At 33.1% G+C, this 24969-nt stretch overlaps 1 non-coding gene across 1 annotated transcript; it reads left to right on the top strand.

The window, feature by feature from the left end:
• The first annotated feature begins 10154 nt into the window (after positions 1-10154).
• On the top strand, positions 10155-10260 carry LOC139856278 (small nucleolar RNA R71). The gene has a single exon (XR_011761771.1). It is a non-coding gene; the product is annotated as a small nucleolar RNA R71 (small nucleolar RNA).
• The last annotated feature ends 14709 nt before the right edge of the window (positions 10261-24969 follow it).

The raw sequence follows: 24969 nt of genomic DNA, 5'->3' as shown, positions 1-24969 counted from the left end.
AGTATATCTTTCATATTAAGCTATTATGAATGATTTAATAAGGGTAGATACTACTCGGTTAATTCATATTATTAATATGCTATGATGTACATCCTTCATTAATAACTTAACCATCGTTAGCTACAATATCCCTTTCAACTCGACAAATTTCATTTCATAATAAACAAAGTGTATTATTCAATTATAGTTTAATTTTACACTTTCATTTTCGATATGCTCGAAATTCCCTAGAAAACAACATCGTATCTTACGAAGTTAACAAGAATTCCATGAGCATCAACATCCTTCGCCGAGGAATATCAATTAGTATCGATAATGAAGTACTAATTACATTAGTGAAACACTCCGCAAAAATTATGTAATCTTTAACATTTTAAAGATTATCCATTTTCAATTCCATCCGAATATCAAATGTGTTTAATATTATATTAACTCAATAAATCTGTATTACATCTGAAGAAAATATACTTATATATTTTCATAAGGACTGTAATAAAAATTCTCTTGTACAAGATATTACTTGTGAAACTTTTAACGGGTAGGTAATACCCGAGAGATATATAAATTCACAATTAATACGTTACAATCCTTGATTCTAATTCAGCAAATCATCAACTATACTCCCTACATTCACAACAATATACATTCTTTATTAGAAATCAAAACAACCATTTTCATTCAAATTCAACTACATATTCTGATTTTGAAATCGCAGAATTCAATTCGAGATATAACCGGTATTATCACTCTTAGATTCCTACATCTTTCAAAGCTATACTTTGACTTCAAAACTTTGCTAGAACATCATGTGTATATTAACGATTACAATCTGTGTTCAAACAATTCGAAGTTCCTGAAGACACTTCAAATAATGAACAATCGAGATGATGATCCAACCACATGTTACCCACAGTTATGTACCTGAAAAACTCTTGAAACCAAAGTAAAAGTTTAAACACGTATCCGCGTCAGATTCGTTGGCATTTATTAGAAAAAATAACTTTCCGATTCCTTTTCAAAGTAGCCACTTTTGTCACAGCTCCAGCAAGTCAACTTCGACTTTTCAGTTGAAAAATCTTATTATAACCTCGATATATACGTTGCCCTTTCGCCATCGTTACCGAGGAACCGTTTATGTTCCACCACATTAGCAATAAACTTAACAACAACTCCACTGATCTTGATTTTTCTAAAAAATCATTATATTTATCAAAACCCCATCATTTATTCATCTGCACCTTGTAACGAGAATTGCCATACGAATCATCGGGAATTAGCAATCAGTATTTTGAAATCTCGCAGCATGTCTACGCCAACAGTTATATGTGTACATATAATGAACTTACATACTTCGAATGTGAAGTTTCTGAAAAACACCCCGAACTGCAAAATAGTTCTCGAAATGCTGATGAAGCAGCAAAAACTATAAACGACCTTAACAGTAAAAACTTTGATGATAAAGAATAGTGTGTTGGCAAAGCTCAGAAAAAGAGAAGGTTTGGAACTGGAAAACAGATTGAGCAAAGTATGAAGGAGGCTGTGGACAAATCACAAAGACTAAACCCGCCTTCAAAGAATCCAAATGATTCAGTATCTGCTGAAGTCATTAACGAATACCTTACTCCTTACTCTAAAACCCTTGCGGACAATATTCTTCATCATCCTCTGATCTTAGATATTCTAAGATATCATCGTATATTTCATTATAAATATCTTCGATGTTTCTGAAGATATCTTCATAACTATTGTTATTCGAAATCATTTACCTCTTCGCGCTATCTATGTTATATCATAAAAGAAACTATTTTAGTTTCTAAATTCTGAAACTTTCGAGTTTAAAGTATGAATGTATTAGAAGTAGTGTTGGGAACTGAAGAATGAGTTAGTATAATATAATGGCACTTGATCAACGTGATTATATTACAGTAAGTCATGCTGAGTTTCTAATGGAACGTGATGATTCACAGACCAAAACGTCATCATGTGCCCTGTACACAACTCTTGTATTCTACTTAATCTCTAAACATATCAAGAAAATATTTCTTGATGATTCGATCTTTTCTAGATATTCTGGTAATTTGAAAAATCAAATCGTGCTACTACCTTTCCTTTCTACTTTGTATATTATGATAATTCAAAACTCCATATCTATGAATTCTGGACCATTACTTGCGAAAAGAAAACAAAAGCATTAAGTTCCGAAATAGAAAGGGGGTATAAATCGCAGCAAACGGAAAAGATCATTAATTGTAGATGTCAATGATTATGGAAAAACAGAAGCAGTGACTCCGAAAAATAAGGAAAGATATAATGCTCGACGACAATACATAAATTAAAAACCGTGTATATTAATGTTTATCTCAACATAAAGACACGGGAGAATTAAAAACACTATAACCCTACGGGCGAAGTAGAAGAAAACAGATTCCTCCGGTGGAAGTTGGAAAATGAGAATGATTGTTGCGATACTAAGGATAAGGACAAGGATTAGAATCGGATTAAGCATTTTCACAATCTTTTAAATTTGGGAATTGAGTATAGGAGTGATAAAAGTAATGGAACGAAAGAAGTTAATTTATAGTGAAATATCTGATAAAGAAATCAAGGCAGATAATCACATTTAATTAAAGAGATTTTATTCACCAAAGAATCAAATCTTTCAGATCTCAACGATTTTCTCTAAACCCCTTGAATTTCGGAAATCAACCATATCTACGTCAAAAGATTTGACGAAACACTATTTACTCATCTCACTCTTTTGTGATAACTTCACTCATACGCTACGAGTAATCGAATCATTTTATCCATATTACAATATGGTAATAAAACTCTATTTTATCAACTCATATTTGTCATGAAAACATTTTTATTGTTAGTCATGGCAACCTCGATAAAATTTCAGGACGAAATTTCTTTAATGGGTAGATACTGTGACGACCCGAAAATTTCTGACCAAATTTAAACTTAATCTTTATATGGTTTCGACACGATAAGCAAAGTCTGTAAGGTTGATTCTTAAAAAACAATTTTGAGCTGATTTCATGAATTCAATTTGACCTTTGACTAATCCCGATGATTCAGGAACCACTATTTGTAAATATAAATGTAAGTATAGATATAATAATAATAATTGGAAATAATAAAATATAAATTAAATATTAAAATTAAATATGTAAAATAGTATATAAGATAATAATGTTGTTATATATATGATTTATATACATAAGCTTTATTATATGTATATTATAATACATTATTATATATAATATATAGTTATTAAATACTAAGTAATTAGTAAATGGTAATATTAATATATTTAATTACAAGTTAAAATATAAATATTATACTAATGATATTATTATTTTTATGTATATTAATATTAACATTATTAATATTATTATTTTATGATTACTAATACTAAAACTAAAATATTTTTCTAGTATATTAACATTGATAAATTATTATTTTTAAATAATATTATGTACTTATTTCAGTTACTGAAAATAAATATATTTAAGTTATAATGAGTTATTATTTATTATTATTAACATTATATATAGTATCGTTAATAAAATGATTAGCAATATTATTATTATTAACATTACAAATAAATATTACAAATATATTAATATAAAGTGTTAATACATAATATGATATTTCTAAACATCAATATAGGATGTTTATAATAAATGATATATCGTATACTTTAAATCTGTTATATATATATAAAATTGTAAGTATTTAAAATATATATAAATGAATGTAGCTAATAAATTCATTAATCTAAGAAGTATATTAATAATATAAATAAAAACTGGTTAATTGTCATCATGTGTTTTAATAGATATATAAATGATACTAGCTTTAATAGCCCGTGCGTTGCACGGTGGCTTAAAAAGTTGGTATAGTAATACGTTAATATTCGTATATATTGTAAGTGTTATATATTAAGTACTCAATTTAACGTCTTTTGTTATAGTTGTAACATATGGTATAGAAGCTACCTACAAAATGTAATAAAAAATTATAAAGATATTACAAATATTGCATGACACTAAACAAATAAATAGATTTCTACCCGTTATCCAACCAACCCATTTTACATGTACAATAATCTTTAATGGGTTTCTCAAAAATTGTACCCTTTATAGTTTACATTTTGAATACTACATACTGAATAACAAAAGTATAAACTGGGGAACGTTGAGATAGAGATAGACCTTGAATGGTGCATTATCAGTTCTGAAACTGTTTCCAGGTATAGACTTCAGCCAAACAGGTAAACCCCCTCGATAATAATTAAATGGTTAGCATGAATCACAGTTATATCTCAATCAAAACTACCAAAATCTTACAAAGGTTAAAGCCCAATTATAGTTGAATAAAATTACCCAAAATTCTACATTGCACAAACAAATGGTCATTCCAAAACACATAATTATCAATAACATCTAAACCTCCATATTTAGCTTTTTTTTTTAGATCTTCCCACATTTGCATCACTGAACCAACTCACAAACCTTACTAAATCATATCTTCCTTCAAAGTTAAACTTTAATAAGTCCACCAAAAAATATAACCTTATCAAATCAGTATAATCCATACAAGTATCATAAAATTAAACAACATGTTATAAGGATAAAAAAAGAAAATAAAACAAAATTGTACATTGTCAGGTGTAGGTTCATGGCCATTCCAAAACACATAAGTAGCAATAACATCTAAACCCCCATCTTTAGCTTTTTTTCAGATCTTCCCACATTTGCATCAATATTCAAGTTGGGTTATTCTTTTTAACCAAAAAGACTAACTACAAGTTATAAAAAATAATAAATATTTTCTTTTAATAATGAAATTTTTGTTTGAGGAACATAGAGATTACTTCAGGAGTACTTTTAGGATAATGTATAGAACCATAAAATAGTATATTTCTTTGGCCATTAATGCATACAAAAACTATTAATCCTCTCATGATAAAAAATGTTCATATTTTTCTTAATAAAATGGGTTTGAACTCATAATGCAGGTTCTAAAAACATTAAATTAAAGAAATGAGATGGTACCAGATAATTGATTCTCTTCGAGGATGATGACGTGAGCATCAAGAACTCCAACGAAAACGAATAAACACAACATTAGAGGATTTACTTGTGTATGTTTGACAACGAAAACAAAAAAAAGTAACATATTGAAAAGTCACCAAATCCTAAGGATGGCTTTAAGATAATCTAAAGAAATAATCCGTAGTTTATTACATTCCACCACCACCACCACCACCAATGACTGGACCATGAGGATCTGATTCATTTTTCACTGGCTTCAATTAATATCTTTTAAGCCCGTCATCAATCAATTAGTTCTTACATAATGTGTATCAATGAACCTACAAAATATGAAACTTCTTCACTTTTATATTGTTTCTATTCGGTGAAGTAGCTTTAGCACCATCATTTAATTGAAAAGTGAAGTAACAGATGGCTGCCATGGCTGAAGCTTATTGAGATGCTACACCACCTTGATTCTCATGACCCTGAAATTTAAACATAATTTAATGAGTTCTGAATTTAAATAGTCACACCCAATTGTGTTTCAATCCACATACTAACATCATATACCTTTGATCATTCAAGCATACCAACATCTTTCTATCAGCAATCCTATCATATTTAATCTTTTACAAACCCTTACTTAACACTTTGTTTTAATCATAACATGCTAACCATAATCAAAATGATCATTAATACTCTTAAAACCAATTGCAGCCAATTTATTACATCTAGTAAACCATATGTTATCCCAAATGTTCACTGGTTGAATTTCACCCAAAGTGTACATGTACAAAATTGAATCATACAAACACATAAAACATCAAACAAAAATTAACGATCAGATATGTCAACTTTTAAAAGTTCCCTTAGAGCATTTTCAACTTATAAAAGTTCACTTACTTTGGGCTTCAATCGCAATGAATAACTGAATCAGGAAGCACATTCATGAAGGTAGTAATTCATGCCCGATCCAAATCAATAACAATCAAGAATAGTTAGTTTTGATAAATATATCGTTAGCATGGTCATGCACATTAGCACATCTTAAAATCTTAAAATAGAGATTAAAGCGTCCAAACAAAACATTTTGCAAATAAACTATAACTCAAAAAGTATAAATATCAAATAAGAAAAAAGAATCAGTATCCAAGGGTAATAACCTAAAAAAAAAAAATAGTCAAATAACAATATGAATTAAGTGATCCAAATCAGTTATTTGGATCCACGTCAAAGGATAACACCTTGAAAACTTATAAGCTGATAATTCACAAGACTCTATACATAAGATTTCTTGTATATCTCTGAAAGCTTTTAAAATGTAATTTAAGTTAAAAGAACTTGACTGTTTCCACTTGCCAGTATCAATTTCTATCTTCTAATCACCATAAACTTGTAGTTACTTCTTTTAACCAACTCAATATGTAGTAATCAAACAATACTTACATGACCATGGGGCTCAATATTTCATCTATCACGATCTGTTTAATATACAGAACCTGGACCAAGATTTGTTCCAATACAAATCATGCTACTGTGAGCACATGTTGAATGCACCTGCGAGAATTAGTATCATATCAGCCGTCTTGAGAGCCTATAGACAAAATGTAAGGATTTATTCAAACGGATTGCGTGAAGAAGTAATCACAAAATTAATCAATCAACTATTTTTACACATCAACTCAAGACGTTAATTAGATGCAGCTTATAATCAAACACATACCATATAGGGTAAGAAAAAAAAGCTAGCAAACAGGTACAAAGAAAAAGTAGAATAACAAACATAAGGAGGAGTACCAGTAACCGATTGAAATGACGGAGATGACAAAAACTGTTACGATAACTGCTAAATAGTGAAACCCTAATCTGTACCAAAATCTTCACTTTATATCAAGGTTACCGACTGAAAAGGAAATCGACACTCCATCGTCATACATTTACGGATTAACAACTGTATCGGTTTCGATTTTGTTTTGTTTATTGGAGTAGAAATTCAGAGCCCTAATTGAGTTACAGAGGGTGAACGTATGGATAAAACTTCAGTCGATTCTAACAAATCTATTAAAAACCCTAATTTTGAGCATAGATCTTAAGACCATTGCATAAAACTGAAGAAAACAAACCCCAAATTTGGGCCAGATCTTGAAGATCCGTTTTATTTGTAGTAGTTCCAAGAATAAACATCTTAGTAAATTCGAAATTATTTGGTGGCAGACGGTGTTATTTGGCTGGACGATTTAGTGTTATTACATGAAAACCCTAATTGATTTTTTGGGATGGAAAGTATGGAAGGAATAAATGAATGTGGAAGAAGCAATTGACGTTCAAAACACAATTTTTTTTTAATTGTTAAACAGTTTGGCCAATCAATTGGACAGATGTCAGGCTGTGAGAAATTAGTGGAATAGGGGGTAGGGAATAGGTGATAGCTAAACACGTGGCATATGTATACGTATTATTATAAGTTATAGATAGGTTCGTGAATCCGAGGCCAACCCTGCATTGTTCAGTATCGCCGTATGCATATTTTTACTACAAAATATCATATCGTGAGTTTCATTACTCCCCTTTTAAATTCTTTTGCAATATATATTTTTGGGACTGAGAATACATGCGTTGTTTTATAAATGTTTGATGAAATAGACACAAGTACTCAAAATTACATTCTATGGTTAGATTATCGAATCGAATATCACCCTTTTAGCTTGGTCACCTAAGAATTAGGGAACAAACACCCTATTTGATGCGAATCCTAAAGGTTGACCTACGGGCACTAACACCCCCCATACTGGAAAATGGTATGCTTTAGTACTTCGAGTTTATATTATACAGATGGATTTCTGTTTTGGGGATATTCTATATGCATGATGTTAATGTCGGTTACCAGGTGTTCAATCCATATGAATGTTTTTTATGCAGATGCATGATATTTATGAGAAATGAAATGAAAATCTTGTGGTCTGTTAAATTAATGGAAATGATTGTTTATGATAAACTAATGAACTCACCAACCTTTTGGTTGACACTTGAAAGCATGTTTATTCTCAGGTATGAAAGAAATCTTCCGATGTGCATTTGCTCATTTTAGAGATATTACTTGGAGTCATTCATGACATATTTCAAAAGACGTTGCATTCGAGTCGTTGAGTTCATCAAGATTATTATTAAGTCAATTATAGTTTGATATATTATGATATGGTATGCATGCATTTCAACTTTCAATGAAATGAAAGTTTGTTTTTTAAAAACGAATGCAATGTTTGTAAAATGTATGATATAGAGGTCAAGTACCTCGCGATGTAACCAAATGTAATGTATTCGTCCAGATAGATTAGGAAGGGTCATTAAAGTAGATCACTTTACCAATTATTCCGAATACCGTTAAAAAGGAAAGATTTCTCAAATCAATGCGGACTTCACAACCGAGACCCCAAATCATATCACCATGTATCTGATAATTCAATCATTTGATATTATCTTTTAATTCCGTCAATAAATATATTAAACATATATCAAAACAATACGTTCATGTAAAGTATTATACATCTAATACTTTGTTAATGTTTTTAATTAATATTTAAATATAATTATATATGCACATCAAGTTAAATATAATTGTTCGTGAATCCTTGGGAATAGTCGAAGGGTAAATGAATACATGAATACATAAATATATTTTTGAGACTTCAACATTACAGACTTTGCTTATCGTGTCGAAAACATATAAAGATTAAGTTTAAATTTGGTCGGAAATTTCCGGGTTGTCACAATCAGGCTTAGGGGAAAGGGTATATTATGTATTTGCCTAAATCAATTAATTGATGATTTAATTTAGTGCATGTGCGCTATTTTGCAGTGATGAATGATCATGACATTCTGTTGGACGAAGATTTTAAAGGCTACACTATCAAGAAGGAAGCTGTTGAACAAGATGCTATCATGAGGGATGCTGATGCAACGATAAATGAGGAGGTAGCAGATGAGGCTACATCGAAGTGCCACTCCTCTGTGCGCCTCAACCCTCTCATTAAGAAGAGTAAAGCTGCAAGTTTGTCTGAAGGTAAAAATATAACTTAATTTAATATTATAAAGTTAATACCTTTCATTATCCATGCCTGATTATGGAATTTTCCTGCCAGTTGTTCATATTGAAAAGGATGTAGAGCCTACTATTTCTGTCGCTACTCCATTTGTTGCCCATACGCCCCCAGCACCTCCAACTGCAAACGTTCAACCAATCACACCTGTTCCGCTTGCCATGATTGCTCCTTCTTCTTCAACTCCTTCTGCCAGTCGTGCTAGCGCCACCTCTTCCATCCGAGCGCCAATTTTGAATGACAATCATTACGTGCCAATTCATGTGGACAACTTGGCTGCAATAATAAATGTGTCCAAGCGCGCCGCACTCGAGTAGAATTTGTATATGCAGGGGTGCGCTTCTGCTGTCATAATGCAAGAGTTAGAGAATACGACGCCGGACTAGAAACTGAACTTTGACACACAGATGTCATTTCTGAAGTGGGCAAGGGACTGTGACAGGTTGAGCACTGAGCGCACTCATCACGCAGATCTTCACATGTCTGGGCAGCTTTAGAAGAGGGTGCAACTTCTTAAAACATAGGTTAAAGTGGCTAATGACGCGCTGAAAATAGTTGAGGCCACCATTGAATCGTTGAAAAAGGAAAAGTTGATCTGTTATCTTCGCAGGTTGATTATGAAGAGGAAAACATGGTACTCCCGTCAGGGTTCTCGTACTCTACTTGATATTCTTCATTGAGTTACGGTTTGGTACAATTAACATAGGCTTGAACCTGGTTAACCTGCTGCGGCTGCATCTTCAATTCTCCCAGTTGTTTGGCGAGAGATTCCATCTTATTCGTGAGGGATTTGCTGGCTTCTGTTTGATTGTTAAGTGTGGAGAGTGGGGCAGATGATGAAGTTGTTTCACCACTGTTCTAATCATGATGATGCATTGTCATGTTCTCGAGCAACTCCCATGCTTCGTCTGTGGTTTGGTTCATCAGATTTCCTTGAGCTGCTGCATCGATCGTTGTCCTATGATTAACCGTAAGACCATTGTAGAAGTTACAGATCTGAGTTGACCGTTGTAACTGGTGATTAGGGCATTTCTTCAGTAGGGTTTTGAATCGCTCCCATGCAGTGTAAAGAGATTCATTATAACTTTGTTTAAAGTTAATGATGTCATTCTTAAGTTTGGTTTGTTTAGAAGGAGGGAAATATTTGGTTAGGAATTTAGTAGGCATCTCCGTCCATGACGTGATGGAATCTTTTTCCAAACTTTCAAACCATGTTTGTGCATGATGAGTGAGAGAATAAGGGAACAAGTATAGCTAGACTATATCTTGTCCTATCCCTGGCTGTTTGTAGGAGTTCAAAAGAGATATGAACTTATCAAGTTGAGAGTTAGGATCGTCATTCGGTAATCCATGAAATTGACAGCTGTTATGAATGAGCTATATAATGTGATGTTTTAACTCGAACGAGTGTCCTTGAATATCTAGGAATCTGATCAGTCCTCCTCGACCTTCAATCGAGGGTTTGGTGTTTTCTGCTAAAGTAACGCGTAACGCCATTTGATTACTCCTTTTTCTTTGCGTGCTTTAGAGATTATGGCGTCTGAATCAGGTACGAATAACAATGGCCCTGGTCTAGATCGGGTTTGGGTCATACATTAGGTATGCCTTTATATTTTAAATTTGAAGTAGATAAGCTAAGTTCCTAATTTAATCTAAGGCAATCAAAGGAAAATTTTATCTAACGTAATCTAAGGTAATCTAGGATAGATTTAATCTAAGGTAATCTAATCTAATTATCCTAAGTTTAAATATGTTTTTGGTTCTTGCTACTGATTCCCTGGTATTTCGATAACAGAGCTTTGTACGAACGATTCAACAAACCAAGCGGCCAGGCCGACTACGGAGAGGCAGGATTCTTTTGGTTCCAATTTAATTGGAGACTGTTCGGAAAATCCAAAAAACCAAGTCTGTGTATAATTGTATTTCTTAGACACCACTAAATGCTTGTGAATAAGTTTGATAAAAGCAGTATTGTTTGATACCAACTCCCCGGCAGCGGCGCCAATAACTTGTCCTCTCCTGATATGGCCAAAACGGACGGTTTTATTTATAAAGTGTCGTCAGGCCGTAAGGCGTCAGAAACGGCTTATCAAGAGAGAGAGAGAGAGAGAGAGAGAGAGAGCGCAATAGTTTTAAATTTATATTTAGCGGGGCCTAAATCGTACTACTCCTTATTATGAGTAAGGGAAGTATGACCTAGGGTCTTATTTTTAAGATATCAGTAGAATCGAACCTATAATTAAAGCTTAAGATAATCTTAAAGTGAAGGAGTAGTGGTTTGTTACCTAATTTTGGGTTTTTTAGTTTATAAGATAAGGTAAAGTAAATGCGATAAAATTTGTGAGTCAGATAAGGATAAAACAAGCGCATACTATGATTTCATCAGTTACTTTGCCGGGATTATGGAATGCTGGTTCATGAATAGGTAGTCCTAAACGCAATGTCATAAGACATGTCACTGGGTAATGTGTTAGGCTTGAAGATTCTGAATAGACAGCAACGTCCCTTACCCCCGACGCCCATGCAGTCTGACTACAGGTATACACGTTCAGACGACTCATCCAATTGAGCGACTCAGTTGGGTGACGTATTAACATTCCACAAAGGACTAAACTTTGTTAAGCATAATAGAATACAGGGTTTGCCATATCCGAGAGACGTGATGTGTTTCAATGCTTTCATTAATGATTAGGTTTAAAAGATAGTTGGCCCTTAAAAGAGTTCAACCATAAAGAACACCATAACTAAGTCAGGTTTGACTTCCATGAACACGTTCGGTTATCCTAACGGTCCAATCCTTTATGTGTTGAAATAAACAGTTCCTTAATTAACTAAGAATCCCTCAAGCGGGGTGCAATGCTTGAGACCGCGTTATGGTGAAGTGTACTAATCAGCACTGACCGAGTTCCATGGCCTTACTTAGCAGAGGGACATCTTACAACAACTGTTGTGCTTCAGCGTGCACATACGAAGTTTATATGCTTGGTGACTACACTATCATGGTATAGGACCGACAATGTACTAGGGGTCTAGTTAGATGTTTCACTACGAAAGAGTCCTTAGTCAAAATCCAAGGTTCGGTGGACTTACAACAACCGGTGTGCCTTAGTCAAACTTATGTTATATCTGATAGACTTCTCTTCCCAATGAGTGACACATATAGTATACTCTGAATTGGGGATCGCGACTTCCCAATAACAGAGACGATAACTACATTCTATTAGTTGGAAAAGCGATTGAGTTTAAAGCATAATCGGAAAGCATTTTGACAACATACACAAACCATAATATTATTTCGGCATTATAACGAACTACATCATAGCATACACTAAAGATAACTACTCGCTAATCATGGCAACAATATCACAAGGCATAATAATGGAAGACATTATATAATGACATAGATTAAACGAGTTCCGAATAAAAAAATGACAACTTCAAACTCCAGACCGCTCCTAATACAATCTTCGGCGTTCTTCTCTAGGTACTAGGTTTTCCGCAGTCGAAGACCTTGAAAGTAAGACTAATATTGTAGAAAGAGAAAGAAAGAAGTGAATTGAAGTGTGTGTAAAAATGGATGACAAAGACATTTTAAATAGGCTTGAATTTTGCCTGCAAACGGCTGGCAAGCGGTTTGGCAGGCCATTTGCCTAGCCCGTTTTCCTGGTCAGCCATTTGTGATGCCTGTTTGCCTAGGCCATTTGGCAAGCCGCTTTCCCTTATGGCAGGCCGTTTAGCTTGCTGATTTCACTGGATCGTAAAGCTTGGTTTCTTGTCTTTCACTGTTTTCACTCTAGAATATTCGTTTTAGCTCCGATTCTCTTAATTCTTTTTGCATTGTCTTCGTAATCACTTGATCTTCAATTTTAACTGACGAAGCGAGTATTTTGGCGATAAAGCTCGTAACTTTATTGTTTTTGGGCTCTAATACCGGGGTGAAAACGTGACTTTTTAGCTGATATCACTGCCGTTATTGGTATCTGATATCGCTCAAATTATACATGTTTTATCTCGCGATATTTCCCTCACTTTGTTCGGTTTTTGATGATCTTGGAGCCTATTTGGTATGCTTATGAGCTAAATGGCAATTTGGGGGCTAAGGACCTGATTTGGTGTAAAATTGACCAAATCTTGATCAACAGTGGCTAAGGAAATGGCAAGTGTAGAATTCAGCATCAAAAACGCCGCTCCTCAACTAAGAGCACCACTCCTGTGGAGCAAAAGCGCCGAACCTACTTCAAAAGCGACGTTCTTATGCACGTTTTGGCTCCATTTTCCACCAGTGGCTAGAAGCGCCGTTTCTACAGCTAAAAGTTCCGCTCCCATCCAGCCAAAAGCGATGCTCCTAAAGCAAAAGCGCTACTCCTTATTTAAGCCAAAAGTGCCGCTCCTGCATTAAAAGCGGCGCTCCTGTCGTTGATTCAGCCCAGATTTTCAGCACTATAAAAGGAACAAGATTAGGTCATTTTCCATGTGTGTCTTTGAGAGAGCAGCAATTCTAAGTCCGATTTTCACCTACAAAACCCTAATTTCAACATCCATTGGTGTTTGAGGTGGATTGAAGGAAGCTAGCTCAAGATCCATCATAGATTAGCTCTAGAACTTCATCATCTTTGAATCTGGGTTGTAATCTCCACTTTTCTTCATATATTTTGAATTAATTACTTGTAATAACTTTAAGATGATGTTTGTTTATGTTTCAATGCTTATTGTTAGTGTAATCTTAGCCATGATTGGCTAAATCTCTTGTGTTTGCTTATCTATGAATCTCTAATGCAAGTGTTTGCCCCAAAAATCAATTGAATAATGTTGTTTGAATGAATTACATGATCAAGTGTTATTGTGTTAGCTAAAGATCCATTGCTATGCAATTATTTTAGGCTTTACTTTGATTACATAGATTGAGTAGCTCTCCTAGTGATTTGAGAAGTGAATCGATTTGTGCTTCAACACCTTGAGTGAGCTAGACAACTAGCTTAAGAATTTTAAGTGATTGTGTTCTTGATCTAGGTTGGCTTTCAATTGGGCTTTAGTCAACATAGTAGTGCCAATTATCTTAAGTGATTTCGATAGTTAGGGGTTCTAAGTGATTTCAAGCCAAGCATAATCTCAATAACCGGTCATGCTTAACTTGATCTTAGAATACAATGCTTATGTGAATTCGAGGAGTGTTGTTTGATTAAGGTTTGGTAGTAATGCTAAACATTTAATAGTCCAACAACTAGTGTGATAACAATTTGGGTAAAACAGAGCAATCCTAGCATAGAGAGGATTAGATAAATGAATACTACTTAGTTAATTTATTTAAGTTCTCTATATTTCATTAATTATTATTTGCTACTAGATTACTCGTTAAGTTCAAGTTTGTTTAATTGTGCAAGTTTTAGTTGTTAATTAAAATCAATCAAAACCCCCAATCAAACAAACCCTAGGACAATTGATAATTTCAAATATTAGACTTACACCGCTCTCTTGAGACGAACTTGATAAGAATACTTACATTAAAGTGCTATAATAATCGGGTTTTAAGCGCTCGTTAGTTGTGTGTGCTTATTTGTAGTGTTTGAATCATATATAAATTTTGGGGGTAAAAGATGTATATAACGCACCTCATCACATACTTTCTTGACGCCGCTGCCGGGGATCGATTAGCTTAGTTGGATATTTGGTTTAAACTTTTGATTGTTCGATCCTTTCGTAAGGGTTTATCCTTACGAAAGTTACTTTTCTATATTATTTTTGTTCAGAAAACCACTTGTGTTTGTGTTGTGATTGAAGGATAGGTACCTTTGGTGTATGATAATAAGGTCCCACAAGGATCAAGAGTTCACACATCCATTCTCCGATCCGGAAAAACACGTGCAAGGGGTTTACAAACGTAGAGAAGAACGGGTATTAAGAAAATTTTTTAAGGTTTTGCCATTTTGTTTAGAAGACATGGATCCAAACGGTCAACCGATTCTCAATGAAGAGGGTAATCCAATCAACCAAGGTCCACCGATTGATCAAGAGTTATTGAATGATCCAAAAGATACGCCTATGTGGAACGCTAGATTGGTGACACCAACAATGATAGCACCGACTATTACAAAACCACCAATTGGAGCGGATAATTGGAAGATTGAGGCTAACTTCTTCACAATGATCAAAGATACTTTCTTCCATGGGTTAATAGAAGAAAATCTGTTCGAACACATCCAATACTTTAATGATCTATGTGATATCTACAAAAACAAGGATGTCACCGATGACACTTTTAAGTTAAGGGCATTTCCATTTACACTTCAAGTAGTAGCAAAAGTTAGGTTAAGGAGCTTGTGTGACAACCCGAAATTTTTTGACTAAATTTAAACTTAATCTTTAAATGGTTAAATGTTCTGACACGATAAGCAAAGTCTGTTAAGTTAAAACTTAAACATTTTGAACTGTGTTCATGTATTCATTTAACATTCGACTGTCTCCAAAGATTCACGAACCTTCAATTGTAAACAGAAATGTAGATATAAATAATTATATATGTAAATAATTATATAATAAATTAAATATATTAATGAACTATTATATGATTTAGTTATTATAAAAGATAACTAAAATTTGTTATTTTGAACATATAGAGTATATTGAATTTAAATAAATGCGAAAATATTTGGTCAACGCTAACAAAATATTAAATGTATAATGTTATACTTTGAGTTTATTTGTTTCAATATATAGTTACCTATGTAATAAAACTCTATATTTAAAACATAATAGTTCGAATATATATCTGATAACTATACATAATTAGTACTAGATGTATATCATTAAATTGTATAAATGTAAAATATATATTATATATTATATAAATATTAAATATTTCATAATTAATAATATATAATATTAATATATGTAAATACAATTTAAAATATAGTTATTATATTGATATTGTTGTTATCACATACATTATTATTATTATTAATATTAATATCAATAATTCTATTATTAATATTATGATTATTATTATTGTTATAATTATAAGTATTAAACTTCTAATAATATTAAGGTTACGAATATCAAAATAAAGATTTTAAATATAAATATTATTATAAGAATGATGAAAAAATTTAAGAATTTAGTTGTGATTTAAATATTATGAGTTATTATTATTAATAAAATTTTCATTATTAACAGGATTATTAAAATTATCATTATTATTAGAATTCTCATTTTATCATATTATTATTATCATTATTTTTATCACTTTTTTTATTTGTATTATTTTGATATTATTATTATTTATATTATAATTATTATTCCTATTAGTATTACTACTGGTACCCTTATTTATTTTATTTTATTAATTAATTATTAGTATTAGTATTATTATTATTAATATAATTATTAATTATTAATATTAATTAATTACAAAATAAATAAAATTAAAGTCATAAATTACGCGAAATCTGTTATTGTCAGATTCATTTTTTTTCTTCCTTTATATTCTGCTCGTGAACCCTTCTATCGACACCATCACCAGTTCAAAACAAAAACGATCAAAACCTTATTGGCCATTTTCAATCATTCGATAAATACAATCATCATCTATAAGTCACTGCTGCAATTGAAGAACCAAATAGAAAAACCATAACCCAGTTTAATACCTCTATCGCCATATCTTTTATGCTCTATCTCGAATTCAATTCATATTTCAAAATCTAAAAACACAGAGTTGTTAGGAATCTTGTAATCAAACTATCCACAAAGTTTTAGTATCCAATTCCTCATACTGAGTATGAATTTCGAAGTCAAAGTTCTAAATCAAAAAGTCAAACATTTTGTTCTTAAGGAAATTCGAAGTCCCGTTGATGTTTCTGATTCTGTTGATGGTTGAGAAAGATTCTAGGTGTGATTTTAAACCTACTTTGTGTTATAAGTTTTGTCCAAAACATTCAGAAATTGGAAAACAATTTTTTTTCTTTTACAAATAGCGACGCAGCAATAGCTGTAATATTTTATTTTTTTTTGTTCATTTTTTTTATTTATTTCAAGAACACCTATGTTAGTTTATGGTTGTTTACAAGTGTAATTAAAAAGCAAAATTCGTATTTAGCTGTGTTTATGAGGTTACAGTTGAATTGAGTTGATTAGAATGAGGAAGATGATGAATTAAAGAGACGGGTTAAGTCTGTTAGGAGTGATACAAATTCAGAAAAACAGTATTGGATGATTGGTTAAGTGTGTTTGTATGGGAGCGTGTGGTCTTGGGTTCGATTCCTTCTGGTGGCATATTTTTTTATCCTATCATTTTGAGGTAGTCTTCATTTCAAGTTATTATTATTGTTATTATTATTATTATTATTCATTTATTATAATTATTACAAGTATTATAATTATTAGTATTATTATTATTATTACTAATATATGTATTATTATTATTATTATTATTATTATTATTATTATTATTATGAGTAGGATAGGATTATTATTATTATTATTATTATTATTATTATTTTTATTATTATTATTATTATTATTATTATTATTATTATTATTATTTGTATTGTTATTATTATTATTAAGATTATTATCATTAGTACACTTATCTTTATTGTTAATGTTATTATTATCATAAAGTATTAGAATTATTAACATTATTATTATTATTATTATTATTATTATTATTATTATTATTATTATTATTATTATTATTATTATTATTATTATTATTATTATTATTATTATTATTATTATTATTATTATTATTAGTTATTACTGTTATTATTACTAATATAAGTATTAGTTACCATATATTATTATTGTTATCATAACCCTAGTTACAATTATGGTTATTATTATTATTATTATTGTTATTACTAATATTATTATCAATATGAGTATTATTATTATTAAGTAATATGATTATTAATATTATCATTTTTAATATAAAAAAACTACCTTTTTAAGCAAATAAATATTTTGTACATAAAATATACTTAATACATATACTATAATTATATTAAAATTTCACATAATTATATATCAAACCTACTAAAATTATTTATATAAATACTTACAAATAACAAACTATCGATTTTTAAATATAACATTAAACAAGTATGTATATAAATATGGATATATTAATATAACTATATAAATATTAACCATTTTGAATATATACACTAATTAAATTTACATAATATATAAATTAAGGATATAATAAATAAATTTGTTCAATTACGATTATATGTATTAATGAATATACAAATGATATAGGTTCGTGAATCCGAGGCCAACCCTGCATTGTTCAATGTCGTCATATGTATTTTTACTACAAAATACAGTATCGTGGGTTTCATTTTCTTCCTTTTTAAATGCTTTTGCAATATATATTTTTGGGACTGAGAATACATGCGCTGCTTTTATAACTGTTTTATGAAATAGACACAAGTACTTGAAACTACATTCTATGGTTGAATTGTTATACTGGATATCGCCCTTGTTGAACTTGGTAACCTAAGAATTGGTGTTTATTATAATTGCCACCAATTGACGCGAATCCTAAAGATAGATCTATGGGCTTTGACACGCCCCAGTCAGAGAATTTGAACTGCTTTAGTACTTCGATGTTTATATATGGGGATATTCTAGATGCATTTTGTTAATGTCGGTTACCAGGTGTTCAAACCATATGAATGAATTTTAAACACTTACGAGTGTATGATTATTGATTAAATGAAATCTTGTGGTCTATTAAAATTATGGAAATGATTGATTACGATAAACTAATGAACTCACCAACCTTTTGGTTGACACTTGACAGCATGTTTATTCTCAGGTATGAAAGAAATCTTTCGCTGTGCATTTGCTCATTTTAGAGATATTACTTGGAGTCATTCATGACATATTTCAAAAGACGTTGCATTCGAGTCGTTGAGTTCATCAAGATTAATATAAAGTCATTCAAAGTTTGGATATATTATGAAACGATATGCATATCTGTCAACTTCCGTTGTAATGGAAGTTTGTATTTTAAAAACGAATGCAATGTTTGTAAAATGTATTATATAGAGGTCAAATACCTCGCAATGTAATCATATGTTATTGTATTCGTCCTTATGGATTAGGGCGGGTCGTCTCAGCTTGCCATCCGATTCCATAAGAACTTTCCAAGATTTAACCAATGAGTTTATCAATCACTTCTTCCCACCGTGAATGGAGATTAATGGGTTCACCCAACGGGGTGATGAGACTTTTTATAATGCGTGAGTATGATTCAAGAAAATGCTAAGAGCTTTCCCACCGCACGGTTTGACGAAGAAGGAGTACATCAACACATTTTACCGGGGCACTAATGCTTTGACTAAGCAATATCTTGATTCTTCATCCAGTGTGGTATTCATGTATAAATCACCAAATGCAGCCGAAATTTTGTTAGAAGACAACTCGGTTAACACATACGAATGGGCACCTTCACTACGAGATTTAACAAGGAAAAGTGTTACACAAATTGAGAGTGATAATGGGCAAGTGACACTTGCAAGCTTGAACAATCAATTTCAAATGTATGGGAAAGAATTGAAGAAGCTACAACAAATGGTAGTAGCAATGTAAGTAGGTTGTCAAAGATGCGAAGGGCCACATCACACCAAGAATTGCCCCTAAATTACTCAATGCAACCATGTCGATCTAGATGACATTCCCATGAATTCGGATGCTCATGTAAATTACGTGAGTAATCAAAACTATCAACGGGGAGGAACATCAAACCAAGGCTACTACAACCCTAATCAAAAGCAAGTCTCATTCAACAATCAAACCAATACACCACCCGGATTCGTAAACCAAAACCAAAACCGAAATCAAATTTACAACAACAACTATAACCAAAACCGAAACAACAATTTCCAATACCAAAACCAACAACCTTACAACAACCAACCTTATAACAACCAATCCAATTCAAATTATCAAAACAACCAAGGTTATAGTCAACCACAAAATAACCAAGGTTACAATCAACAATCTCAACCTTCACAAAACACTCAACAATCTCAACCTTCAAGGAGCTTAGAAGAAATCATGCAAAATTACATCAAAAAGGTAGAATCAACCGAAGCTTTCCTAATGAAAGAGAAAGAGCTCTTGAAGCAACAAATACGAAACCAACAAGCATTGTTTCAAAACCTTGAAAGTACCGTTGGAAGACTTTCCAATCAAGTTACCGAAAGGCCACAAGGAACCCTACCTTCAAACACATAAGTTAACCCAAACAACAATTACAACAATAACCGAAAACCAAACCAAAACCAATAAAACAACAACACAAGATTGATTCCTATCGAGAGCACCAAACAAAACCCTAACTATCCAAACCGAAACGAAAATGTCAACGTCATAACCACTCAAAGAGGTTTAATCACTCAAGGGATTGAAGATCCCCAATCCACAACCCTTTATAACCCATGAACCACTACCAAGTTTTGAAGAGGAAACCGGGGTAAGTAAGGAGACGGGTAAGAAAAAAGAGGAGTGAACCTTTGAAGGCTACAAGACCGGTGCCATATCCAAAAGCATTAAAGAAGGATAAGTTGGCGGCTCAAAACAAAAAGTTTCAAGAAATGATGAAAAACGTCACGGTCAATTTGCCAATCACGGATGTGCTTAAAGGAATGCCAAACTACGGTCGGTTCATTAAGGAGCTAATATCTCAAAAGGTTAAATATCATGATGAAACATCTTTCTTTATTGAAGAGGAATGCAACAAGATTCTTGCATCAAGGCAAGGGATTCTTAAGAAGTTAGGAGATAGGAGAAAATTCAGTTTCCCTTGTAAGTTCGGTGACTCGGAAGTCTTCAATGCACTTGCAGATTTGGGTGCAAGCATTAACCTAATGCCCCAATCACTTTACGAGCGACTCGGCCTTGGCTAACCATTCGTTTGATACCGCTATTGGCATCACCGAGGACATCTTGGTTAGTATTGACACCTTGGTGTTCCCAGTTGATTTTATTATCATGGAGATGAAGGAGGACCTTCAAGTCCCCCTCATCTTAGGAAGACCATTTTTGGCGACCGCCGACACCATCATCTTGGTACAACGCAATCAACTCAACATTGGAGTTTGTGAAGAGCGTGTGACCATCAATATCCTGAAAGATATGAAGCAACCGAGTAACGCCGGCGATCATGAGTGCTATGCTTTTGACCATATTGACCTTTATGTGCATGATGAGCTTGAAAAGCTTTTTAAGGTTGATACCGAGTTCGACCAAATTTGTGATAATGAAATTGAGGATTTAGAGGCCGATTTTAGGGAATTGATGAACGTTAATGTTGATGAAACTGAAATTGAATGTGAGACTAATAGGGAAGAACCATTTGAGACTATTTGCAAGGAAGATAGATTTCGAATCAAGTCTTCATCGGAGGAGCCTCCCACTCTTGAGCTTAAAGAGCTCCCTGAGCATCTTGAATATGCTTATCTTAAGGAAGAAAACCAACTTTCGGTGATTATTTCTTCGAAACTCACCCAAGACCAAAAGACAAGACTCGTTTCATTACTTAAGTCCCATCACTCGGCCATAACATGGAAGACCACAGACATCCCGGGGATCAATCCATCATATTGCACACACAAGATGTAACACCCTGATTTTTTTAATCACAACGGAAGTACATTTAATTACCAAAATAACCTTATTTAATATTCACAAACCATAGTTAAGAAATCAATCTAGTTATCATCCTTTACAACTTCTCAAAACATCGGTATTACATAAAATAGTACAAAAGAGAAAACATCAGAGTCTAGCGTATAGTCAAACATGTCTTCATCCCGTCCGTAACACCCTTCTAACCAGCAGTACCTAAACCTGCAATGGGTGAAAATGTGGGGGAATTAGCACAATTGCTAAGTGAATGGATACTATCTAACAGACTAAGCATAAGCAACTGAACATGCAAAGGTCACAGATATGCTAACGTCCTGAACTAGCATACAACAACTGACAATATGAGGATCAGAGGCTTGTACGAGCACACGACTTAGCTGATCAGACTACAGTCTACCGATAGTCCGCTTTACTGAATCCACTGCATAACATCAACCCTACATTGCCGCCTCGATGAGTTCCCAACTTTGCCGCCTCGGTTGGTGTCCAACTAACAGTGCGCACATAATATCACAGATAATCAGTCATGCAATCATCCTAACTAGCATGGAAATATCTAACTACACATGTTATTCATACAGGGCATAAACATAAAAATAAAGAGTCGAACAAGTAGCGTGTCAGCTACTTAATACTCTATCCAGAGATAGCCCCACTCACCAAATACCAGCAACTAGCTCAGATAATCTATCACTGAGTAGCTTCCTTATCCTTATCACAAAACAGCGCAGTACAGTAAATCAGTAACAAAATAGCAAAGTACAGTAAATCAGTAACAAATGTGTGACTAAAAGTCCACCTAACACTTATGCATTTTCAGAATTTACATCCTGATTATCATAAGTCACACGGAAAGCATAATGACTATACATCAACACTCAGTAAAATAATCTACCCACAAAGACACTCGGTCGACTGACTCACACAGTCGGTCGACTGTGTCAACACACACGGTCGTGTGTCCTCTCACATGGTCGACTGACTATGTTTAAATCATCTAGTCAGAACTCTGACACACTCGGTCAAGTGTGTCACTCAACTGGTCTGTCGTCTACACAGTCGGTCGAGTGCCAAGAGACACTAGGCCGAATGTGTTCATCTAATGAAGAAGATGAACACAGCTACGGGTTTAACCCAAAATTCGCCAATTCTTGCTCTAGAGCTCGTTTCTTACCTCAAAACTGATCAAATCAAGTACACTAAACATCACTAAGCATAAACCCACAAGATTTTGGCACAAATAACATCAAAATTAACCAATTTGACACTAAAACCCACTTTAACAAAACTTAACACAAAAATCTCATTTTCTCAAAGATTAAAGCTTGACACACTTTAATTCTTACCTCAAAAGATTCAGTAAACTGTAAGGAACAAGATGGTATGAATGATTTGAGCTCTAGAACAAAAACTGGAAATCTAGGGTTAGAGATTGAAGAAGAAATGAGTACGGGTGTGTTTTTGGGAAATTTCTAGAGAGATAGAGAAATGAGAGAAAAAGAGCTGCACGATACACTTAATTGAGGTTAAAATCCCATACCCAATCACACACGGGTATTTACTAGTTATCTGATAACTTTCGTACTTAATTTAACTGCCCTAACGGAGTCTAAATTAAATAAACGAACCTGTTTTGTGACCCTTATCACAAACTGGTCTTAACCAAATAATAAAATAATATAAACTATTCAACTAAAATGAAAGCATAATTAACCTCACAATTATGCCTAAGGGCAAAATAGTCATCTTACATCTAAGCCCTGTATGAGGATGTTACAAATCCACCCCTTTACGAAAATTCCGTCCTCGGAATCTGGTCATGGTCAAACAGTTGTGGATAACGAGCCTTCATTAGCTCTTCGGTCCCCCACGTAAGGTTCGGTGCTAAACTATGCTTCCACTCAACAAGCACCATATGGATCTCTTTCTTTCTCAGTTTTGTCACCTTTCTATCAATAATCCTAACCGGTTCTTCAACTAACTTTTGATTCAAGTCCACCCTCAAATCACTCAACGGAACCAGTTACGTTTCATCATCGACCTTACACTTCCTAAGGTAACACACATTGAATGTGTTATATATCCTTGCCAACTCTGCTAGAAGCTCTAATACAACAGTCTGGTCGTTAACCCTTTGAATAATCTTGAACGGCCCAATATACCTCGAAGCTAACTTACCTCGCTTATCAAACCTGATAACACCCTTCCACAGTGAAACTTTCAAGTAAACACGATCACCCACCTCAAAGTTTACCGGACGTCTACGTGGATCGGCGTACATTTTCTGTCTGTCTCGTGCTGCTTTCAACTTTTCACGTGCTATTGCTACCTTGTCGGCTGTTATCTGAACTAATTCTGGACCTGTAAAGTGTTTCTCTCCAGCTTCTAACCAACAAGTCGGTGTTCTACATTTGCCACCATACATCATCTCATAAGGCGGCATACCAATATTTGAATGATAAGTATTATTGTAGACGAACTCGATCAAAGGTAGATGTATATCCTACGGACCACCGTACTCTAACATACATGACCTAAACATATCCTCTAGTGTCTGTATTATACGTTCACTCTGACTATCGGTCTGTGGATGAGACGCTGTACTCAGATTTATCCTCGTTCCCAAACCTTTTTGTAAACTGTTTCAGAAGTTAGATACAAATCTAGAATCCCTGTCAAATACTATAGACAATGGAACCCCATGTAGACTAACTATCTCTGTCAAGTACAACTATTCCAAAGAACTCAATGAGGCTGTCTCTTTTGTTGCTAGAAAATGTGCACTCTTTATCAGTCGATCAACAATTACCCATATCATATCATTACCTTTCTGAGATCTGGGTAATTTGGTTACAAAATCCATCGTAATATGATCCCATTTCCACTCTGGAATTTTCAACTGTTGTAATGAACCATAGGTTTATAGTGTTCAGCTTTAACTTGAGAGTAAATATGACATCTTTCTACCAATTGAGCAATATCTTAGCCACCAATACATCAGTTTCAAGTCGTTATACATCTTGGTACTATCCGGATGGACGTTCAATCTCAATTTGTGCGCTTCGTTTAAGATCAATTCTCTTAAATCTCCAAACATAGGCACCCAAATTCGGTTCTTAAACATCTTAAGTCCACGGGAATCGTCAGTCAATTGGTACTTTATTTGGTCACCATTT

The sequence above is a fragment of the Rutidosis leptorrhynchoides genome, chromosome 6 (assembly GCF_046630445.1).
Source record: "Rutidosis leptorrhynchoides isolate AG116_Rl617_1_P2 chromosome 6, CSIRO_AGI_Rlap_v1, whole genome shotgun sequence".
NCBI lineage: Eukaryota > Viridiplantae > Streptophyta > Magnoliopsida > Asterales > Asteraceae > Rutidosis > Rutidosis leptorrhynchoides.
The sequence above is the reverse complement of the archived record's forward strand: the minus strand, read 5'-3'. Positions and strand labels throughout refer to the sequence as shown.